Source organism: Dasypus novemcinctus, chromosome 30 (assembly GCF_030445035.2).
Source record: "Dasypus novemcinctus isolate mDasNov1 chromosome 30, mDasNov1.1.hap2, whole genome shotgun sequence".
Lineage (NCBI taxonomy): Eukaryota > Metazoa > Chordata > Mammalia > Cingulata > Dasypodidae > Dasypus > Dasypus novemcinctus.
Window position 1 is genome coordinate 12642277 of NC_080702.1, and position 25132 is coordinate 12667408.

Here is a 25132-nt window from a genome sequence, read left to right on the forward strand (position 1 = left end):
AAGTGGCAGGGTTTAGGGATTTGGTGGCTGCTGTTGCTGGGGTGGAGGGCAGACTTGAGTTTCCCGCCTTGTTCCTGGCTGTTGCTGCTGTTGGGCGGGGGGGGGGGGGGGGGGGGGGGCAGACTGGAATTTTCCGCCCTGCACCTGCGCAGGGAGAAAGAAGAAGGGTATTGCCTCATAAGGCATCGTGTGGCGCTATCCGGGAGGAGGGGCGGCCGCGGAAGCATGGCTGCCGAGAAGGGGAGACCTGAGGGCACTCTGCGCCCATGCCGAGCTCCCTTCAGGGGTGGCGGTGAGTCCGACCAGCCACCCTATTGTGGGGGCAGCGGCTTGGAATTAGGCCTACCACGGCTGCTCCCCTGACAGGCCAGCAAACCACACTTCAGCCCGAGGGGTGACCGCATTCAAACACCCTGTTATTTTGAAGAGACTCACTTTAGATCCAAAGAAATGAATACTCTGAAAGTTCTGAGATGAATAAAAATATTATGTACAAAGAGTAACAAGAAGGGAGGCTATACTACTATCAGAAAAGAACAGCCGCGAAGTCCAAACTCAGAACAAAAGAAAATGGAGAGCACTATATACTAAGAAAAGGGTCAATCCAACAAGAAGGTGCAACAATCACCAACATATATGCACAGGAGCTGCAAAATACATGAAACAACATTGGCAAAACTGAAAGAATAAATAGTTATACAATAATACTAGGAGACTTCAAAATACCACTTTCAAGAATGAATCAACCATCAAGACAGAGTATTAGAAAGGAAACTGAGGAAGTCAACAATATTATAAATAAACTGCACTTAACAAACATATATAGAATGCCTCCCAACAACAGAAGAATACACATTCTTCTAAACTATCCTTGTATCATTCTCCAGGCTAGACCGTATGTTAAGATATAAGACAATAAAAATTAAAAGACTGAAATTACACAAAGCTTCTCTTCTACCACAATTGATTTATATAAAAATCAGTAACGGGGAAGCGGCTGTGGCTCAATCAGTTGGGCTCCCATCTACCAAATGGGAGGTCCTGGGTTCACGTGCTGGGGCCTCCTTGTGAAGACAGGCTCATCGGCAAGCGCTGCATAATGCCGCAGACCTGCAAGAGCAGAGGAGAACCGACTCAGCAGGGTGAGGCAACAAAAAGGGAGACAAGCAAAATCTACAGAAGAGCCCACACTGAATGGACACAGAGAGCAGACAATAAGCAAGTCACAAGGGGGGTGTGTATGGAAATAAATTTTAAAAATAAATACAGGCACAGAAGAATGCACAGTGAAAGGACACACAGAGTAGACAGCAAGCAACAATGCTGCAAAGCGGGGGTGGATGGAGAGAAATATTTAAAGAAAAAAATCAATAACAGAAGGAAAACTGCAATTATACAAGTAAGTGAAAAATATATGACCCATTTTTAAATATCCAACAGGATAATTTTCTGAAACCCACCTACAAGAGAAATCAGAAAATTCTTATTAAAAAAAAAAAAAAACATGCAAAAACCTATGGGAAGGAGCAAGGCACTGCCCCTTATAGCTATAAGGGAAACTTATAGCTATAAATTTCTACATTAAGAATGAATGGTATCAAACCACTAACCTAACTTCCTATCTTGAAGAAAGAAGAATAAGTCAAACTTAACATTACTAGGAGGAAGGAAATAATAAAGATTAGAGTAGAGATAAGTGAGATAAAGAACAGAAAAACAATTCAGAGGATCAATGAAACCAAAATTTAGTTCTTTGGAAAGATTAATAAAATTGACAAAGCTTTATCCAAACGAAGAGAAATGAAAGAAGATGCAAATAACTACTTAAGGAGTGAAAGTGGGAATATTATCACTGATCTAGCAGAAATTAAAAGGGTTATAAGAGAATATTATGAACATTCATATTCCAACAAACTAGATAACCTAGAGGACATGAACAAATTCCTAGAAACATAAAAATAACCTGCATTGATTAAAGAAGAAATAAAAGATATTAAGAGACCTATAAAAGCAAAAAGATTGAATAATCAAAAACCTCCCTACAAGGAAAGGTCCAAGACCAGATGGCGTTAGAGAGAATTGTACCAAGCACTCAAACAAGAATTAACACAAATCCTTCACAAAGCCTTCCAAAAGAAACGAAGAGGTCGGGATTCTTCCTAATTCATTCTAGGAGGCTAGTATTACTGTGATACCCAAACCAGATAGAGACATCAAAAGAAAGTAACGGAACAACTTCTCTAATGAAGCAAAATCTCAACAAAACACTAGAAAATCAAATCCAACAACATAAATTAGAAGGATTATACCACATGACCAAGGGTGACTTATCCCAAGAAGGAAAAATCCATATGATCACTTTAATAGCACAGAAAAAGCTTCTGATGATATCTACCATGATTTCATAATATCACTCAGAAAAATAGGAATAAAAGGTAACAACCAAAACATGATAAACACAAAAAACTCACAGCAAACATCATAGTCAATATAAGAAAGAATGAAAACTTACAATGAAAGACTGAAACCTGTGATCAGGAACAAGGCAACGTTACCCACTTTTATCACTTCTATTCAAAATTATACTCAAAGTTCCTGGCAGGGTAATTAGGCAAAAAAAGAAAAAGGCACTGAAATCAGAAATGAAAAAGTAAAACTAACACTTCTCTCTGATGGTATGTCCTTCCATAATGAAAATCCCAAAGGAGTCACAAGAAAACTACTACAGAAAATAAATTTAGTGAAGGTGCAGGGTACAAGATAAACTCTTAAAAAATCAGTTTTGTTTTTTCATACCAGGAAAGAACAATCTGAAATGGGCATTAAAAACTAATTCCATTAGTTGCAACATCTGCTGTCCAGTTCATTGGCCTCACCCTGGACAACAAACAGGGAGGTGAGGATGGACAACCACCACTCAGAGGAACTGAGAGTCTACAACTGCAAGCATCACAGTTCCATCCATCACCCACATGGGACTGAAGCCACCTCTCAATCAGAGATGAAATACATATCATCACCCCAGAACCCTCAGGAATGGGAAATAAAATATGGAACAGAGAGGACTTATTGGTATTCTAGCAGTGGAAGAAATTATATCATTGATGTGGAGGTAGTGGCTACTGGAGGTGCTGAAGGCAGGGAGAAGGAAAAAGAGGTACAATATGGGGGCATTTCTGGGACATGGAGTTGTCCTGAATGACACTGCTATGACAAATACAACCCATTATATACCTTCCACCACCTACAGAATTGAATGTAAACTACAATCTAAACTATAATCCATGCTTAGTGGCAAAGCTCCAAATGTGCTCATCAATTGCAATGAATGTGCCACATTAATGAAAGAAGGTGTTATTGTGGGGAAGGGTGTGAGGTGTGGGGAACGGGGCATTTGGGAATTCCTTATATTTTTTAACATTTTGTGAAACCTAAGTATTTTGAAAAAAAATTTTTTTTTAATTCCATTCACTATAGCATCTAAAAGGAAAAAAAAACCTGAAAATAAATTTAAAGAATGAACTATACAATGAAAACTGCAAAACACTACAGAAAGAAATTAAAGACCTAAATAAATGTCAAGATATAGTGTGTCCACATTTCACATTTAATATTGTTACAATACCATTACTACTTGAAACGATCTACAGATTAAATACAATACCTATCAAAATTTCTGCAGCATTTTTTTGTAGAAATGAAAAAAGTCGATCCTCAAATTCATATGGAATGCCAAGAGGCCACGACTAGTCAAAACAATCGTTCAGAAGTTTGTAACTACATAATAAGCACATGCAACCAGAATATCATCCCAAATTGTATAACATACCATATAAAGAACTAGAAAAACCTCATCTATTCTCCAGGGAAAAAAAACGATCAAGCAGATCAGTCCCAAAAGAACCATAGAAGGAATTATCAGACAAAGCAGTTATTAAATCTCTGCTCAGTGAGAAAGGTAAATACTCTTGGAACGAAAGAAGAGATAGTTCACAACAAAGAAACAAACAACAAAAAAGATATAAAAGGAAACTTTAGACCTAGGTATAAAATATCTAATATCTAATTCAAGGACAACCAGCAGGATGGCAGCAGAGTAAGCACCAAGAGTCAGCTCCTGCTAAGGGCAGTTAGTAATCACACAACTATCTAAAGCACCTGTTTGGGGCTCCAGGAGATGAGAAGAACATCCTGCAACATCCTTGGAAGGAATGGAGGGAGGAGACTGTCCCTCTGTAGAAAAGATTCTTAAATAGAGCACTCCACGGCACAGAGGCTGGTGCCAATCCTCCACTGGAGGCACAAGCCACCTCCGGAGCTATTCCGTGGCTGGTATCAAAAGGTTCACATCCCAAAACTGGGGCTTCGAGGAAGAGACATTGTGCACTAACATCAGCTATTGATGAGTAAACTCAGTGGGCTAAAGTATAATATTAAGAACAGCTAAAGTATCAACCTGCCAAGTCGGACAGAGGTCAGCTGCCTCCATTTTGACTCTGCTCCCGGCATGAGGGGAAACCAGCCTGACTGAAAATCACAGTGAAGGTATGAAATAGTTTCTTTCATTCAGATCAACCTGCAGCCCTAGGCTAGGCTTCACTCCCACCTCTGTCAGGGTGGCAACTGGTGGTACTGCCCTGCCTATCCAGGTAACTGCAGGTACCTTTGGTTGGCACAGAATGAATAATTGGGAATATACTAGGGCAACTGCAGTCATCTTGGGCCTGTAATGCATAGATTGCTGCCCACACATGCAGCTCCACGCCCTCCCCAAGCAGGGGAGAAGGGGGCATGAAGCTTCATCAGGCTCTCTGGGCAACTACAGTCTAGGCCTGCATGACTTGGATTATTTCACACACCTGTGACTCGGTCCCTATCCCTGGCAAAGGACAAAGTTTGAAGATGCTTCATTGGTTCTTGGGGTTAAAAGGGAAACTTGAGCTTCCACAGCTTACATCACCAACTACATTCTTGGTTCCTACTGCACAACCAGCAAGGGAGAAAGGACAGGAAACCCTAATTTAAAGAGAAAAACTGCATGCAGAATACTCTAATAAGCCAGAGGTTTACTCTCATTGCTAGACTTTAAATCATATTACCTAGCTGGGGTGATAAAAACAACATGGTACTGGCCTAAAGACAGACACATAGGCCAATGGAACCAAACTGATGTTTCAGAAACATACCCTCACATGTATGGTCAAGCGATTTTTGACTAGCCTGTCAAACCCACTCAGCTCTGGCAGAACAGCCCATTCTACAAATGGTACGGAGAGAACTGAGTATCAATAGCCAAAAGAAGGAAAGAGGATCCCTATCTCACACCTGATCCAAAAATTAACTAAATATGATTCAAACACCTAAATATAAAAGCAAAAACCATAAAGCTTCTAGAAGAAAATGAAGGAAAATATCTGCAAGACCTGCTGATAGATTTTGTGTGTGTGTGTATGTATGTGTGTATATATATATACTTGTTATCATTTATTTTATCCCCTCCCTGCCCTTGCATCTTGCTTCCTGTCTGCTCTCTCTGTCCATTCACTGCTTGTCTCCCTTTGTTGCATCATCTTGCTGCGCCAGCTCTCTGTGGGTGCCAGCCATCAGCTCTCCACAGGAGCAGGCCAGCTTGCCTTCAGAAGGAGGCCCCAGGACGAAAACTCAAGGCCTCTCATATGGTAGACAGGAGCCCAATCGACTGAGGTACAGCCGCTTCCCTGTTCCCTATATATATACTTTTTCCTTATTTTTTTTTTTTTTTTTAAATGTTACATTCAGAATATATTCCAATAGCATACTTGGGGTTCCTGGTCAGGTGTGGGTGCTCTCTCTCTGGAAATTAAAGAGACATTGTTTTCTGTGCTGAGCTGGTTCAACGAGGACCCACTTGAATCTCCTACTGGACCTCTCAGGCAGCTGTCCTGCTGCCTTGGGAGAGAGGGAAGTGAGGAAGGGAGAAAGGGGGAATGTCAGATTCCCAAGCATTTTATTTAACTGCAAAGAGGATTCCTTCCTCGAAACTTTGTCTGGTATTTTATTGGTTTGTCTTCTTGTTTTTCCTTCCTCTTTATCCCCCCAAGGCCCTTTTCTCTTTCTTTCTTTTTCCTTACTTGCTCCCTCCATCCCTTTTTTTTTCTTCTTTCTCTTCCTTTAAACTTTTTTTATATTAGGTTCTGCAGGGAGCACTTCACATTTGCTGTATTTCCTCATCCTCCATTTCCTCTTTTCTCTGTGTATTGATCTTGGCCACCAACATTATCCCCTTTCCTCTACATCTTTCTATCCTCCATCATTTATTGTTTCTCTTACATTACACCTCTCTTTGTATGGCCCCCTATTTTTCTGACTTTTTATTTCTAATACCTTTGTTCTGGTTTGTCTTATATTGACTCTTTATGTTATTGTCTTTTCTTTTCTCTTTCCCTCTCTCCTGAACACACTAGCCTTTTAATTCACACTATATATTCCTCCCCAAATTCAGTTTACTGTCTCATTATAGGTACTCTACTTTGCTTACTGTTATAACTCTACAGAGCTTACAGGAGTCTAATATGCATTCTCCTAGATCTCACATGATTCCTCTGGTAATATTTACTATAAATACTAGGTGGTGGTTTCTTAAAGGAGACAAGAGTAGGACTAAGATGGCCTACTGATACTTACTGTATATAGAAGTTTTAATTAGCTTTACTGTAAAACTGTGGAAATGTATAGAGTGGATAATAACACATAGCTAGTAATAGCCAGTTCACAAATGGGGATGTGGCTGAAAACGGTAGTCTACTGTAGGTGGAGCGGCAGAGACATTCAGCCTGGCTGTGTTGCGAGCGACTAGATGAGCACTCTCTCTAGTCCACACGCTTTTGGGCACACCCAAAAGATGGTGCACCAGCACTGAGCCAAATATCTCCAGCCCCGCCTCACCCTCTGCCCGTGAACCCTCCACCTATCAGCTATGCCCCGTAAGCCAAACCACTATATAAACGCTGCAACTTCCTCAATAAAGCAGACGTGCATCATGAACCCATCTCCGAAGAGAGTCTGTCTCCGTCGTCCTTACCCCAACGAGCCCCTCGTTCAACAGTCTACATTTGTAAATGCCTAAAGAATAACCTAGGAACTGAATAGCACAGAAAACCAAGAGGTGGATGAGAATTGTGGTTGATGGTACAGATTCAAGTGTCCTTTGTCAGAAGGAGCAAATGCACATCACTATTTGATCATACACAATACGGTGGGAGAGGACAAACATGGGAAAAGCACAACTGGAGCGGCAGATGGACTGTGATCAGCAGTAATAATGTAGTATTCTTGTATTTATGCCAAGGATGTACTGTGTAGGTAATGGTGCAGTATGGAAAAAATGTGCCGTATGTACACTATGCATATGGTAACAACTGGATGATATCATCATATAATCTGTAACCAATATTCCACCACACTGTGGTATGCTGATAGAGGGATTTGTTTGGGAATTCTGCACATGTGCACAATTATTTCCTAAATTTACAACTTCTGTCATAAAAATACATTAAAAAATAGTAATAGGGTGGGTTGGGGGAAAACCTACCAAATATAAGAAAAGGATTATAATTAGTAGTAAAATTTCCTCGATATTCTTTCATAATCTATAAAAATGTCTCACGATAATGAAAGGTATTGATGGAGGGCCGATATATGGGCTCCCATACATATGTCATGCATGTTTGCTTTGAAGGTTCACAATTTTTATTATACACTTGTTTATGTATGTTTATACATAAATGACATAAAGATAACAAAATAAGGTTGGTTGGGGGGAAAATGCTTTGGTTAGTAGAAATATTTTGATGTTGCCCTTTAATCATTACTGGAAAATGTTTAACAAGAAAGCAAGGTATTGGTGGTAGGGTGAGGTGTAAGAGTCCTGTATGATGTTATATATATGTTTCCTTTGTAAGCTCAAAAGTATTAACATAAACTTATTGTTTACATATGTTTCTCTATGAGTGATATACTTCAATAAATTTTTTTAAATTAAGGAAAAAATCACCATTTCCATTAATTCCAACACCTACTCTCCAGTTCACTGGCCATATAGGATTGAAGTCACCCCTCAATTAGAGGTCGAGTGGTCATCACCCATCCCAGAATCTTCAGGATTGGGGAATAAAATATGGAATTGAGGGGACTTACTGGTATTCTACTACAGACATACTGGTATTCAAGCAATGGGAGAAATTTTATCATTGATGTGGAAACACTGACCACTAGAGGAGCAGAAGGCAGGGACAGGGAAAAGGAGGTGTAAGGGGTCATTGTTGGGACATGAAATAATCCTGAATCACATTGCAACAACACATATAGGACATTAATTCCCTGCCATAACCTACAGAATTGAGTGGGAGAGAGTGTAAACTAAATGTAAACTGTAAACCATGCTTAGTGGCAATGCTCCAAATGTGTTCATCAACTGCAGTGAATTTAACATACTAATGAAAGAAGTTGTTAAATGTGGAGAAGGGTGGGAGGTGTGGAGAGTGGGGCATTTGGGTACCCCTTATATTTCTGTATGAAATTTTGTGTAATCTATCTTTTAAAAAAATAAAAAATATATTTTAAAAAAAACTATTCTATTCACTACAGCACCTAAAAAAATATGTACCTGAGAATAAATTTAAACAAAGAGATGAATGACCTGTACAATGAAAACCACAAAACACTACTGAAAAGAAATTAAAGAAGACCTAATAAATGGCAAGATATTACCTAAAGTGATCTACGGATTAAATGCAATACTTCTCAAAATCTCTATGGTCTTTTTTTTGGAAGAAATGGAAAGAGTTGATCCTCAAATTCATATGGAATAGCAAGAGGTCCCAACTAGCAAAATCAATCTTTCAGAAGTCTCACAACTAAATAACAACCACATGCAACCAGGATATCATGCCATATCATACAACCAAGCCAAGGTCCACAGGAAGGAGGAATACAGTAAGGATTAGAGTGGACTTAATGATATTCTATTCATGAACTATTGTGGTTAATAATCGAGAAAATGTGGCATTGGTGTGGAAAAAGTGGCCATGGTGACTGCTGGGTGCGGGGAATGGGAGGAAGAGATGAGATGTGAAGGGACTTGGAGATGTCCTGAGTGGTGCTGCAGGGACAACTGCCGGACATTGTATGTCCTCCCATGGCCCACTGGATGGAACGTGGGAGAGTGTGGGCTATGGTGTGGACCACAGGCCATGGGGTGCAGTGATGCCCAGAGATGAACTCACCAGATGCAATGGATTTGTCATGATGATGGGGGAGAGTGTTACTGTGGGGGGAGTGGTGGGGTGGGGGCGGTGGGGGGGTGAATGGGGACATCATATTTTTTGAATGTAGTATTTTTTTAAAAAATGAATAAATAAAATTAAATGAAAAAAAAAAAAAAAAAAGAACTAGAAAAATCTGGTCTGTTCTCCAGGGGAAAAAAACAATCAGCAGATACAGCCCCAAAGGAACACAGAAAGAATGATGAGACAAAGCAGTTATTAAGTCTCTGCTCAATGAGAAAGGTAAATACTCTCCTTGGAATGAAAGAAAAGATAGTTCAAAACAAAGAAACAAACAACAAAAAGATGTAAAAGGGAAACTTTAGACCTACATATAAAACATCTAAACTCAGGGACAAACCAGCAAGATGGTGGCCAGAGGAAGGAGTTCCGAGTCAGTTCATGCTACAGGACAGTTAGCAAACACACTGAGCTATCTACTAAAGCACCTGTTTGGGGGCTCCAGGAGACCAGAAAAGCATCCTCCAACATCCCTGAAAGCATGGAAGGAGGACACTGCCCATCTGCAGAGAAGATTTATAAGTAGAACACTCCACACCCCAGAGGCTGGCGCCCATCTTCCAGAGGCAGCACAAGACATCTTGGAGCTATTCCTCAGCTGCAATCAGAAGTTCCACTTCCCAAAACTGGCAGAGGAAGAGAAGACTGGGCACCAGCTTCAGATAATGATTAGTAAAGTAAATTAGGCAGTCTAAAGTATAATGTTTAGAATGGCTAAAATTTGAACCTATCCAAGTCAGAAAGAGGCTGTGTTGTAGGCAGCACATCTCAGCCTAGCAAAATGGCTCAGATTGTACCGAGATGGCCTCCGGCGCTAGCTGGCTCGCCAACCTGAAAGCTGCTTCTTTCCCCAGCAACAAGACAGAGCGAGCAACCTATACACTCCGTCCCCTTTGCCCAGCCAATCAGCGCATGCCACACTCCCCTCAACCCCCACCCTAGCCCTTATAAGCTGTTGCACTTCCCTAACAAATCAGACCTGCGCCACCAGCCTGTGTCTCCAGAGCGGTTACTGTGTGTTATTGGGTTACTGTGTGTTATTGTGCTCTGTTCCTCCTTACCTTGGGAGGCCCCCAGGCCGCTCCTCAGTGCACACTGGCGGCAACAAGGCTGGTAACCACTATTTTAACTCTGCCCCTGGCACAAGGAGAAAATTCCAGTGATGTAAGGACAGCCTTCTTTCCATCCTCATCAGACTGTAGCTCTAGGCTAAGCCCTAGCCCCACCTCCAGCAGGGAGGAGGCTGTGGGGCCCTGCACCAGCCTCTCCAGGAAAATAAAGGTCATGCCTCAGAGGACTACAATCATTCTACTCTGACTGCTTCAGGGGCTATTCTGGAATTGGAAGCTCCGTTTCCCAAAAAACAGGGAAGGAAGGGATGGTTGGCCACCAACTGCAGCTAGTGATTAGTAAATATGGCTGGCTGAAATAGAACCCTAAGAACAGGTAAAGTTTGAACCTGTCCAAGTCAGAAAGAGGCCAGTGGACACCATTTTGACTTTGCCCCCAGCATGAGGGGAAGCTGGGCTGGCTGAAAATCATAGTGATCGTAGGGACTGGCTTCTTGTACCGAGATCAGCCTGCAGCCCTAGCCTAGGCATCAGCCCCACCTCTACCAGGGAGGAAGCTGGCGGGCCCTGCACCAGCCTCTCTGGAGAACTGCGGGAACATTCGGCTGGCAGACTGAATACTGGGAAGACTACCAGGGCAACTATGGTCATTTTGCACATGCACAGCATAGCATGTTGCCCACACCTGCAGCTCTATCCCTGCCAATGCAGGGGAGGGGACTTTAAGCTTCCTCAGTCTCTCTAGGTGACTACAGTCTAGGTCTGCGCACCCTGGATCATTCCACACAGCTGTGGCACTATCCATACCCTGCAAAGAAGAAGGGAGGAGATTCATCAGTCCTTGGGAAACAAGGGCAGCTGGAGTCTCCACTGCGTTCAACACCAATTATATCCTTGGCTCCCACTACACAACTGGCAAGGGAGAAAGTGCAAAAAAACCCTAAAGAGAGAAACTGCACCCAGAATAAATACATCTAGTAAGCCAGATGGCAAGATACCAACAAAAACTGCAATCCATACAAAGAAACAGGAAGATATCACCCAGGTAAAGGAACAAGGTAAGCCTCCTGATGACATAAAGGAGCTGAGACAACTAATCATAGATGTTCAAACAAATCACCTTAACAAATTCAATGAGATGACTAAAGAGATTAGGTATATTAAGACAATACTGATGCTCCTTGCCTGCAATACTTGAAGCCCCCTATGGTACAAAACTACTTCAAAAATGAAGCCCAATATATCCACTGCCTTGCCAATGGGCCCTACTTTGTAATTTGTGTTCCTGAGTCTAATGGATTGGGACTCAGATGTGACCTTTCTACACATGCCTCTTATGTCACTTTTACTGAACCTGTGGTTGGTTGGGGTTGGTATATACCAAGGAACTTAAATCTCTGGACTGGGCATGTGCCTGAGCCTCAGCAGAGCTGCAAATCCTACTCTCCGGTTTGTTGAACTTACTACACAGGTCAGCTAGGAGGTAAAGATGGTCAACCACCATGTCAGGGAGCTGAGAGTGCCTATAACTCCAAGCAGGAGAATCGCATCCATCAACCATGTGGGCTCTAGGCTCCTTCTCGATACAGAGGTGGAGTGGACATCACCAAACCAGGGTCCACAGCATGGAGGAATAAAATACAAATTACAGTGAATTTACAGGTATTCTACTATAGAACTACTGTGACTACTAATGGTCGAAACTGGAGCATTGATCTGGAGAAAGTGGCCACGGTAGTTGCTGAGGGTAGGAAGAGGGAAGAGGAGATGAGATGTGGGGACATTTTCGGGACTTGAAATTATCCTAAATGATATTGCAGGGACAGATGCTGGACATTATATATCTTACCATAACCCACTGAATGGCCTGGGGAGAGTGTTAACTACAATGTAAACTATTATCTATGTGGTGCAGCAGTCCTCCAAAATGTATTCACCAAAAGCAATGAATGTGCGACAGTCGATATATGTGGGAACCTCTTATATTTTTTAATGTAACATTTTTTGTGATCTACGTATCTTTTAAAAAGAGAAGACAACTTAATAAAAAATTAAAAAAAGATGGCACTGGAAGAGCACAAATTTCAAAGTACATGCAGAAAAATTGGAGATCTTATGGGAATTAAAGGTGCAATAAATGAAATTTTAAAAATACTGGAGTCATATAACAGATTTGAGGAGGCAGAAAAAAGGACTGGTGAGCTGGAAGAAATAGCTTCTCAAAGCAAAAGTAAAAAAGAACAGTGGAAGAAAGAATGGAAAAAATTGAACAAGGTCTCAGGGAACTAAATGACAACAAAAGATGTGGAAACATATGTGTAAAAGGTGTCCAACAAGGAGAAAAGGGGAAAAGGGTAATAGGAATGTTTTAAGAAATAACGGTAGAAAATTTCACAACCCTATTAAAGGACATGGATATCCATATCTAAGAAGCACAACGCACTCCCTTATGTATAATTTCAAAGAGTACAACCCCAAGACATATTAATTATAATGTCAAATACCAAAGACAGAGAATTCTGAGCAAGAGAGAACCAATGCATAACATATAAGGGACACCCAATAAGATTAACTACAGAGTTCCCATGGAGGCAAGAGAGAGTGGTGAGTGTTACAGGTCTTTTAGAATTTGTTCAGTAGGTCTTCTGGTTCTTGCTGGAAGACCCTTACTTTCCCCATATTTTTTTTTCTTTCCATCCCCTGCCCTGCTGTTATTGCGGTCTGTGTCCATTTGCTGTGTGATCTTGTTTATCAATTTCTCTTTTTTGTCTTCTCTTCTCATCTTTGTCCTTTAAGATTCACCAGGATTCCATCCTGGGGAACTCTAAACTGGAGAGAAGTTCCCTGTCAATTCTACCACCTCAGTTCCTGGTCTCTTGCAGCGCTTCACCTTGACTCTTCCCTTGTCTCTTTTTTAATGTCATCTTCTTGCTGCATGACTCACACAGGTGCTGACTCACTGTGTGGGCACTCAGCTCAACATGCAGGCACTGGCTCGCCATACGGGCACTCGTGTGGGCATTCAATATGCCACCCAGACACTCACGTGTGTACTTGGCTCACCAAGTGGGGACTCAGTTTGTCATGTGGACACTCAGCTCACCATGAGGACACTCGGCTCACCATATGGGCACTTGGCTTAGTGCAAACATTTGGCTCGTCACGCTGACAATGGCTTGCCATACAGGCACACTTTCTCTTCTTTTTCACCAGGAGACACTAGGGACCAAACCTGGGACTTCCCCTATGGTAGGCAGAGACCCTATCACATGAGTCACATGTGCTTCCCACGTTCCCCATATTTAACAATAAAGTTAAGTTCACCTTAGTAAACTGGGTATTCTTAAAAACCATAAAAAGAAGACAACATTGGTATGATATATTTAAGATACTGTGAAGGAAAAATTTCCAGTTAAGAATCTTATACCCGGTAAGATTGTCTTTCAAAATTGAGGGTGAGTTTAGAATATTCACAGATAAACAGAAATTGAGAGAGTTTATAATCAAGAGACCAGCTTTGCAGGAAATATTAAAGGGTATGTTACAGCCTGAAAAGAAAAATCAGGACAGAGAGTCTAGAAATATAGAGTATGTAAGAAAAAGTAACCGAAAGTGTCAAAAGAGTGGTAAAATAAAAAATGACAGATAAAACACCAATATTTAAGAATCAACCTAACATTGTAAATCACTTGTATTCAGAAAACTACAACTCATTGTTAAAAGAAATTTAAAAAGATGTAAATAATTGGAAGAACACGCCATGCTCACATATTAGAAGACTAAATATCATTAAGATGTAAATTCTACTCAAATTGATATACAGATTCTATGCAACTCTGATAGAAATTCCAACACCATTTTTTAAATAATTGGAAAGCATGATTATCAAATTTATTTGGAAGGTTAAGGGGTCCTGAATACCAGGAACACCTTAAAGAAGAAAACTGAAGTTGGAGGACTCTCACTTCTGGACTTTAAATCGTATTACCAAGATATACTGGTGAAAACACCATGGTACTGAAATAAAGACAGATACATAGACCAACGGAAATGAAGTGACGGTTTCACAAACCATCCGTTTTTATTTTATTAACACATTTCTTTTTATTAAAGTTAACAGATGACACAGAATGTTACATTAAAAAAACATAAGAGGTGCCCATATAACCTAGTCCCCAACTCCCACCTCCATCATTTTTGTAATCTGTATTTTTCTGAAGATAAATACATCACAAAAAAGGTTATATTATAAAAAAAGAGGTTCCCATATACCCCCCATTCCCCCACCCCACTCCTCCCACATAAACAACCTCCCACATCATTGTGGCACACTCACTGCACTTGGCGAACACATTTTGGAGCACTGCTGCACCACGTGGATAATAGTTTACCCTGTAGTTCACACTCTCCCCCAGTATATTCAGTGGGTTATGGCAGGATATATAATGTCCAGCATCTGACCCTGCAATATCACTTAAGAAAATCCCAAGTCCCAAAAATGCCTGCTCATCACATCTATCTTCCCTCTCCCTGCCCGCAGCATCTACTGTGGCCACATTCTTCACGTCAATGATACAATTTCTTCTATTACTAGTCACAATAGTTTCATAGTACAATATCAGTAAGTCCACTCTAATCCATGTTTTATTCCTCCATTCTGTGGACCCTGGGGATGGTGATGTCCACTCTACCTCTATATAAAGAAGAGGCATAGATTCCTCATGACTGATGGATGTAATTCTCCTGCTTGCAGTTGTGGGCAGTCTTCGTTCCCTGGTGTGGTGGTTGACCATCTTCACCTCCCTGTTAGCTGACCTGGGTAAGTCCAATGAAACAGAGAGTAGGGATTGCAACTCTGCTGAGGCTCAGGGCCCAGCTGGTACATGGGCAGTTCAGAGATTCAAGTCCCCTGAGTACACGCCATACATATTATGAACCACAGGCTCAGAAAAAGTGACAGGAGAGGCATGTGTAGACAGGTCATATCTGAGTCCAGCTCCATCACTCTCAGGAGCACAAATCCCAAAGTAGGGCCTATTGACATGGCAAAGAACTCAAAATCCATCTGCCATGACCATATACTCTGTGGGTCTCCATAGCCTTCAGGAGAACCAGTACCTAGGGTTGTATCTCCTGAAGCTGTTTCTGGGGTCCTGCTGAGGTGTGAGTAAGCACAACCACTCTGATGACCCCCCAACTCATTTTTTAAGACTGTCATCCATATATACTCATTTCTCTTTGCCATTTCCCCCTTTTATACAAGGTAAAACAGCAGTTTTTAACACATCCTATATGTAGGCTGAGATACTCTGTTGGTCTGAGTTGACCTTTTATTCAAGGTCTCTTTCTAGTTGCATCACCAGTTGGTGACTGGTAATAATCCATCAGCACCCAGGAAGCTCACGCCTGGGAGTCATGTCTCACGCTGGGGGGAAAGTATTGCATTTACATGCTGAGTTTAGTTTAGATATTGGCCACATTTAACCAAGTTGGAGGCTCTCAAGAGGTAACTCTTAGGCACCCTGCAACTCTAGGCCTAGTTCATATTTCAGGCACACAGCCTCATAAGCATAGTCATCATTATCAAGGGCTCATCATTGGACCATCCTTCCTTGTTGATCTTTGCTGTTGCACTTGGAGGATTACTGCTGTTCCATCGGGGAATGTTACAGAGCTCTCCTGAGTAGGAGCTCTGTACTCCCTCAGTTGTCGTCTGTAACTGTAACCACTATAAAAATACCCAACATATATCAGAACATTTTTATGGCCCCTATATACATGCCCTGGAGAACACCCTCCCAATCATGCGACCCCATGGATAACAACCCACAACAGTGCTCCTCCCCTCCCCATAGGTGAAACTCTCTGTGGTCCAAAATGTCTTGTACAATGAAGTCTAATATATTGCCAAATGCACTTAATAGGAAAATAAAATAAACTGCTGGGTTTAAAGATTAGAAATACACATACTAATTTAGAAATATTAAGATAAAGAAAAAATAAACTGGTGTATTACTAAAAATAAAAAATATCATAAAGCTTTGTTTTTAACTTTTTGCCTTTCATCACTGTAATAGGTGTTGCCCTGTATGTACAGTGGCAAGGTACTTTCTTTCATTTCTTCTCCTCAGTGTCTACATTCATTCCTCTTTAATTTTTTTTTCTAATTTTTAACTTTGTCTTCAAAAAAGTTTTAGATCACAGTAATTCACATACACAATAGAGGGGACTCCCATATATTCAATATCAAACCCTTTCCCCCTTCCCCAGCAACGATCTTTTTACATGTTCATGTTACATGTGCTGCAGCTGGTGTATAGATTTTGAAACACAGCTTCCAAACCTGGTTCCATTTTGGTTTACATTACGGTTTATATTTCAGACTGTAAAATTTCTAAATTTTTAGTTTCCCTGTGTTTACATTATGGTTTACACTTTAGTTTATAGACTTGTATACATTTTTGGTGTACATTAACATGTCCTATATCCATCCTTACATGATCTTGTGGAGCAGTTTCATTGCCCCCTAGTTACCCTGCTTCCATCTATTCTATATCTCTCCCGTCCTCCCCTCAGGGCCCATAGTGACAATCAATCTTCACTACTTCAGAGACCAGATTTACAGATACATGCAACAATGCTGAGGGCTTGAATACTAGACTTCCCAAACTATTGAGATCGACTGATTCTCTCAAGGAATACAAACAGTTCTTCACATCAAGGGTCAAGAGATTTTTGACAAGCCTGTCAGATGCACCCAGTTCAGGGAGAACAGTCCATTCAACAAATGGTGCTGGAAGAACTGGATATCCATAGCCAGAAGAAAGAAAAAGGACCTCTACCTCACATCTTATACAAAAATTAATTCAAAATAGAACCAAATCCTAAATATAAAAGCAAAAATCATAAAGCTTCTGGGAAAAAATGTAGTAAAGTATCTTGAAGACTCAGTAGTAGGTAGTGGATGCTTCAAGGAGATAAGAGCAGGACTGACATGGACTACTGATATTTAATTTATGTAGACGTTTTAATTAACAGTACTGTAAAACGGTGAAAACATATATAGCTGATGTTATATATAGTGATGTTAATCACTATACATATATAGTGATGTTAATCACTAAACATATATAGTGATTAACATCTGTTATATAAATGGGAATGTGACTGAAAAGTGTAGTCTAGGGATATAAAGGCAAATTGACAGCTAGGGAATAATCTAGGAGCTAACACAGTAAACACAGAGGCGGATGAGAATTTCGGTTGATGGTACAGAGGACAGAGTGTCCTTTGTGATCTAGAGGAGATATACATCACTGTTGCAGGGGGGGTGGGAATATGGAGAAGCATGAGAAAAATACAACTGAAATGACCTACGGACCGTGGTTAACAATAATAGCGTAATATTTATGCTTATATACCAAAGATGTACTGTGTTGATAATGTGCGAGTATGGAAAAAATGTGCCAAATGTCAGCTATGAACCTGATAATAACCCAATATTATTTCATAATCTAACAAATGTGCCATCACACAGTGGTATGTTGATAGAGGGGTGTTGTATGGGAATTCTACACATGTGCATGACTGTTTCCTAAGTTTACAACTTCTGTCAAAAAAAAATATTTTAAAAATAATAATAGAGTAGGTTGGAGGAAAAATACACCAAATGTAAGATAAGGACTATAGTTAGTAGTAAGATTTTGATTACAATCTTTCATATTTTGTTACAAATGTCACGTAACAATGAACACTGTTGGCGGTGGGCTGATGTACTGGACCCCTTTATGATGTTATGCATGTTTGCTTTATTAAGTTCACAACTTCCACTACACACTATTGTTTATGCATATTCACATACAAATCATATAAAAAAAATGATAATAGGGTGGGTTTGGGAAAAAATACACCATCATAAGGTATTTTGATTACTAGTAATATTTTGAGGATGCTCTTTAATGACTAAAAATGTTTGACATTGTAAGGCATTGGTGGTAGGGTGAGGTTGAGAGCCCTGTATGATGTTATGTATGTTCGTTTTCTAAGTTCACAACAACCCACAATTCAGAAGTTCCGTGGGTGGGATAAATAAGAGAATGGAGGTAACAGAGGAAAGAATCAGTGACATGGAACTTACAGCAGTAACGTGATATAACGAAGAACACAGAGCGGGGAAAAAGGTTAAACTAAAGTTAACAGAGCCTCAGAAACCTGTGGGACAGTAAATATTCATGCTAAATGCTGAAGGGAGAAGACACAGAATGGTTCAGAATAAATATGGGCTAAAACAGCCTGAACACTACCAAACCTTGTGATACACAGACCTGAGAAGCTCAGAAAATCACACCCTGACACATCATTTAAAATATCGGCTGACAATCAAAGATGAAAAATTCTGAAAGGACCCTAAGAAAAATGATACATTATAGGAGAAAAACAATTTGAAGGCCTGTCATTTCTCCTCAGACCCAATAGAGGCCAGAAGAGAGTAAAACAGGATCTTTGAAGTGCTGAAATAAAATAACAGCAACCCAGAATACGACATACACCAAAAACTGCCCAAGGATTCAAGGCAAAAAAGAAAACGGAAAGGACAGAGAAATCTAAATTCATCACTAGACAACGTGCTCTATAAAGATGCAAAAGAAACATCTTCAGGAAGAATAAAAATAATTATAAGAGGAAAATTTTGAACTTCACGAAGAGATAACATTAAATTAATATATGAATGAATATTTAGCAGAAATTAGACCCTTTTGGGAGTAGATGGCCATACCACATGTACAGAGAATGCATATGACAAGTATAACCAAGAGTAGGGGTTTAAATACTCTATATGACTGTGAGGGATCTACATTTTATTTGAATTGTTAAAAAATTAACTGATTAGTATGTGAGAAGTTATCCCCAGAGCAAACACTGAAAACAATTCCAAACAAAGTCAAAAACAGGAGAACCATAATGGCCTTTATCTAGGACATACAATTAAGCAGCTAGAAGAGTGGCACACAGGGATTTTAGGTGAACAAAAATATTCATTTCTCTTGGCTAGAGCAAGACATTGGTTTTGTTTTTTCTTTTTCTACTTTCAGTCACAGAACATATTTTGAAATCACACACTAAGTATTCAGAGGTTAAAGTTTATAAAAAAGAAAAAGAACATAAATAGCTATAGTTGAATATGCGTTGCTATTTCTAGTGGCCTAGAGAGGAATTCTAACCAATGACAAACAAATGATGTCCCTGAACTAGAAACAACTTACAGCGTTTTTGGTTGTGGTCGTCACCGGGGTCTGGGTTTCTTGGAGGAACCTACGTATGACTTTCCATTTCACGGCCCCCTAGTTTGAATTCTCAGGCATTCCTAATCCTAGGGGTGCAGTTCCCTGAGCAAGCTGTGCTCCTAACAAGGCCAAAGACCTATCAGGACAATGAAAGAAGGGTTCCGATGGCTCCGGGACTGCAGAGTCTGTGTTAGGCCTTTGAGGGTCAGGGGAGGCCTGGCCTCCCTCCTGCCCAGACCTGGGCCTTAAGAGAAAACTTCCTGCCAAAGCACAGAAAGCAGCTCCAACCAGAACTCCTGGATCTCTCTGAACCATGCACATAGGAAATGCTGTCAGGAACTCAGAGAGCTCCATTCCAGGTTTGCTGCCCCTGAGAAGAGGAGAGATCCAGCCCTGTCTGTCTCCCAGCTGCTCTACAGATACACAAAGAATGTGAGCAAGGATGGGCATCTTCCTATCTCCTTGGCCTCCATGAAAACCCCGATCAATCCAGATCAAAGCCAGATCAATCAGGCTTTGGTCACCTCAGAGCAGAAAAAAGTTAGGGGATGGCTCACCCATATGCGACAGTCCGGGCACCATTAATGTAAAATTCCTCTGCTGTCACACAGGTGACGGGCCCACCTGAGGCTGCCATCACACTCTCACACACACACAAACACACACACCAGCTAGGGTACTGAGTCACTGCTGAGGATCTAGACCCAGGAAAAGGAAGCAGTGCGCTGGACGAATCAACAGTTCCCCGGGTGGTAAGACTGAAGCACCCCAAAATGTAGCACCTCAGAGCCTTCTAGTACATTCGCTGGCCTGCTCCTGGACTGCTCCTCCACCAGCTGCCTCTGCATCCCCCACAATAATTCACAGCTGAGGAGATGTGGGAAGGACTCCCCAGGCCCAGGGCTCATCCTGGGATCCACTGCAGTGGCCACCTCGGTGGGTCCTTTGCCTCAGAAGAAATGCTGCTCAGCAGACCCATCCTCTCCTCACTGTCCCAGCCCCACCTGACATGCTGGCACACCCTCTCCCCTCAGCCTCTTTCACCTCGCTGAGCCCTGCTGCCACCCATCATCAGATACTAACCAGGCTGGGCTGTGTGCTAGGCCCTCTTCTGCCCTGGATCCCGGCACCACAGAAGGTGGGAACTGTGAAAGAAGCCCAGAGCCTGCTCCTGCAGCTGCTGCATGGACAAGCCAATTTCGGGGAGACCCCCGAGAAGAGTCCCTGTGCATCCCAGAGTCTGTGACAGCTGCAACTGATGCCAGTTCTGAGTTCCGTACAGCTCCCAGCACCTCCTCCCTCTGCAGGTATCCCATCATATTCAGAATGAGCTCAGCGATTCCGGTGTGTGTGGACTCTCCTCACTCCTTTTCATGGACACCCCTCCCACCACTAGGCCTGGGGACCCTCACTCCACGGGCCTTCCAGAGGCTGCTTCTGCAGCCACTTCCAGCCCCTCAACCAGCACACCTGCAGCCTTGACTTCCCACCTTCCTCTGACCGTCGGGTCACCCCGATGAATACCACATCCCTCCCCCCTCCACTGCTCTGTGGGCCTCCTGCTGGCTCCAGGGTCAGCTTCTTCCCATCTGACCAGGCCTTTCAGGCACATCCAGCGGCAGCGCTGCCTCAGCCACAGACACCCCCCAGCCTGCACACACTTGGGTTCTGCAGCCCGACCCCAAAGTGTAAACTCCCCTTTAACCCTGTAGCAGCGCCCCAGCTCCTATTTGGAGTCCCTGGTGGGCAGCTTCCTGGAAACCTTGGCTTTGACCATTCTTTCCAATTTGAAAACCTGGCAACTCCCACCTCAACCTCTGCTGAAGGCCAGGCACCCCTGTGCATCACCACTGCTAGCTTTGGTGGGTTGATACCTAGAGGTTTCACCTTGGGCAGCCATGCCAGGCTCCAGCTGGCCTTTGGGTCCACCCCCGCCGTGTTCTCCTCCAGCACAGGCAATGCCTCTGGCTTTGCAGCCACCACCAACGCACCCTGTGCTGTGACCAATTTCAACCCCAGCACGAGGCAGTGATGCTCAACATTCAACAGCACCACCCCAGTCGTCTCCAGGTCAGGTTTCAGCAGCACATAAGAGCTTTGTAAGCCAAGTGGAGGCCACAGATCTGAGCTCCAACATTGATGCTCTCAGTATAAGAGGAGAAAGGAGTGGGGCCCCCACATCACATATCATTTTGGGGTAAGCTTAGGCCTAAAGACCTGGGGCCCTGGAGCCAAAGCACCCTATGGCCAACATAGGGTCCAGTACCCCTAAGAGGAACCCTGTGGATGAAGGCACTAATGCCCTACATGCTGCCCAACACCCAGGGGTCTGCCCCGGCAGGGCCCCCTTATTTCCTGTGGAGGACCTGGCACCTCTCAGAGACATATTGGATTTACATTCACGTCCATCCCAGCCTTTGATTTCATGAACCCACTAGGAGGAGCCTTGCCTTCAGGGTTCTGTCACCACGAGTCAGGGCTTTGCAGGAGACAGAACTGTTTGGGCCCTCAGCCCGTTCACTTCTCTCCAGGTGCGGCTCTACCATGACAAGTTTTAAGAGACAAATGCTGGCCTGAGGCAGCGGAACCTCAAGAAGCAGCCTTGTCCACTTTCCTGGAGGCTGGACCAGGGGTTGTCAACTTTAAAAGTGTTATACAAATCAACACCTGTTCTCTGCACTCCTAGAGCCAAATGGAGCCCCAAAGACTAAGGTTTCCATTTCCTCTCTGTTTCCTGCAGTTTTGTTCCAGAAGTCGGGGGTTGGGGCTGTCATATGGCAGGATCCCAGCAGTCAGATTACTCAGACAGGAGAGGAAGCCTAGGCCTGTCCCCTCCAGACATGGAGCCAGCAGAAGCAGAGCCCACAGCTGTCCACAAGTGCCTCTTGCCCCTCCCATTTTTCTAGTCAGTCTTCCAGACGTTTTAGAAATAAAACCTGGTTCTGGGAAGTGGACTTGGCCTAATGGATAGGGCATCCGCCTTCTACATGGGAGGTCCACAGTTCAAACCCCAGGTCTCCCTGACCCGTGTGGAGCTGGCCCACACGCAGTGCTAATGCGCACAAGGAATGCCCTGCCACACGGGGGTGTCCCTGGCGTAGGGGAGCCCCACGTGCAAGGAGTGTGCCCCATTAAGGAGAGCCATCCAGCGCGTAAGAAAGTGGAGCCTGCCCAAGAATGGCGCTGCACACATGGAGAGCTGACACAGCAAGATGACTCAACAAAAAGCATCACAGATTCCCGGTGCCGCTGATAAGGAGATAAGTGGTCACAGAAGCACACACAGTGAATGGAAACAGAGCAGATTACGGGGGGGGGGGGGGGGGGGGAGAGAAATAAATTTTAAAAACCTGGTTCTTTTTCTTTTATATAATTTATCTATTCTCTGTAAATCATGTATAGAGAAGCCACTGATGTGTAGAATTGGAGACAGATGAAGCCAGACTTAACTCTTTAAAGTTTTGATGTCCCAGTTAATATGGTGAGGAAAGCAGCATGACAGATGAAACCTGAGTAGAAACCTGACCCAGAAATATTAAAAATGTGTTTTGACTTTAAGGGATGGGAATTCAAGATTGGGAAGCAATTTAGCTCAACTGATAGAGCGCCCGCCTACCACACGGGAGGTCCAGGGTTCAAACTCAGGGCCTCCTGACCCATGTGGAGGTGGCGCACGCGCAGTGCTGATGATGCAAGGAGTGCCCTGCCACACAGGTTGTCCCCCGTGTAGGGAAGCCCCATGGACAAGGAGTGTGACCCTGTGAGGAGAGCTGCCCCGCATGAAAAAAGTGCAGCCTGCCAAGGAGTGGCACCACACACACGGAGAGCTGACACAGCAAGATGATTCAACACAAAGAGACACAGATTCCTGGTGCTACTGACAAGAATGCAAGCGGACAGAGAAGAACACACAGTGAATGGACACAGAGAGCAGACAACAAGGGTGGGAGGGAAGGGGAGAGAAATAAAATGTAAATCTTAAAAAAAAGGAAAAAAGATATAGTGGATCCAGGGAAAGGACAGATGGGGTGCCCAGGGTAAAAGCGGCCTGGGGGAAGGTACTGGTAGATGGGGAGCCTGGGGTGAAGAGGGTGGGCCCAGGGAAGGGGAGTCTGACAGTGGAACGGGCTGGGTCATAGCTAGTACACACAATAAAACACATCTGATATATCTTGTGTTTTGAAGCTGGTGATTATTTTTGCTTTTAATTAAGGCTTAGACAAATCACAGCTCACCTAGAGAGTGTGGGACTGACATCAAGGCCCTAGGACCAGAGTGAACAAAGGATGAAAAGTCACCTCTGCTCTGTAAATAGTAAAATGCATGTATCTAAGATATGACATATTTCTGGACAATTTATCTTAAAATACGCATAGGACCCACTGAGTCCATGACTCTCCTTTCAGAGGAATAAAGGATGGAAGGAGACTGCTTGAGGAGGCAGGGAAGCTAACGTTAGATTTTAATTATAAAACAACGTCTAAAACTTAGGTATGTTTATTAATCACCATTTTACAGATGAGCGACAGGCACAAAGATCTCAAGTACTCTCCCTGAAGTGACCCAGCAAGTACATGTCAGGATCTAGGTACAGGGAAGTCTAACGTTAGGCTACACCCTGTGAATATGACAGATAAAATAGGGGGCTTCCTGCAAGCTGTAGGCTGGAGACCTAGCCTGGTCCCAGGCTCAGAGTAGAATGAGGATATGATGAAAGGTCTTCCATTAAGGAGTTCTGTCCTTCCATCCACAGTCCCGAGGGATGGATCTGTTCATTTGGGGGTTACACGTTAGGCTGAATGGAGGATTACGAGAATCAATGTGAGAGTCTCTGTGGGGTAACTGTGAGATTGTGTGTGAGCTTGTGGGGGGGTGACTGTATGAATTTCCCCCAGGTGACAGGGACTGCTCAAGCTCTGGTGCTCCAAGGGGAGGGGCCTTAATGTGAACCCAGGCATGTGGCTCCAATGCTCTGCACTACAGACCTGCAGTTATCACTCAGTCATGGGACCAGGAGAAACCACACAAGGAAGCGGATAAGGCTCATTAGACTGATGTCCTGCCTACCTTATGGGAGACCCGTGGTTTGGGGCAGGGGGAATAAATCATTAAAAAAAAACAATACATTAAAGTCACACAATAGCAAACCTGAAATGATAGAAGAATAAGTGATAAGGAAGACATAACAGCTGAAATTGAAGAGAGGAAAAAAAAGGGAAAAAAATGAGCAAGAGCTCAGGGAGCGCAATGACAACACAAAAAGCAACAAAATATATGTCATAAGAGTTTCAGAAGGAGATGAGAAGGGAAAAGGGGGAAAAAAAGAGTATTTGAGCAAATAATAAGTGAAAATGACCCAGTTCTCATGAAATGAACCTACATGACAAGAAGCCCACTGTACCCCAATCAGAATAAATCCAGGGAAGCAGATTTGGCCCAATGGATAGGGCGTCCG

General features: G+C 42.8%; 1 long non-coding RNA gene and 1 other non-coding gene across 2 annotated transcripts in view; one reads left to right on the forward strand and one right to left on the reverse strand.

Annotated features, from left to right (window-relative positions):
* Positions 1 to 466: 466 nt before the first annotated feature.
* Positions 467 to 25132, reverse strand: part of LOC131276642 (uncharacterized) — a 67968-nt gene continuing 43302 nt past the window's right edge. The window contains exon 2 of the long non-coding RNA XR_009184095.1: positions 467 to 1110. This is a non-coding gene — a long non-coding RNA (uncharacterized lncRNA). The remainder of the gene's footprint in view (positions 1111 to 25132) is intronic.
* Positions 13000 to 13061, forward strand: LOC131276968 (U7 small nuclear RNA). The gene has a single exon (XR_009184182.1). It is a non-coding gene; the product is annotated as a U7 small nuclear RNA (small nuclear RNA).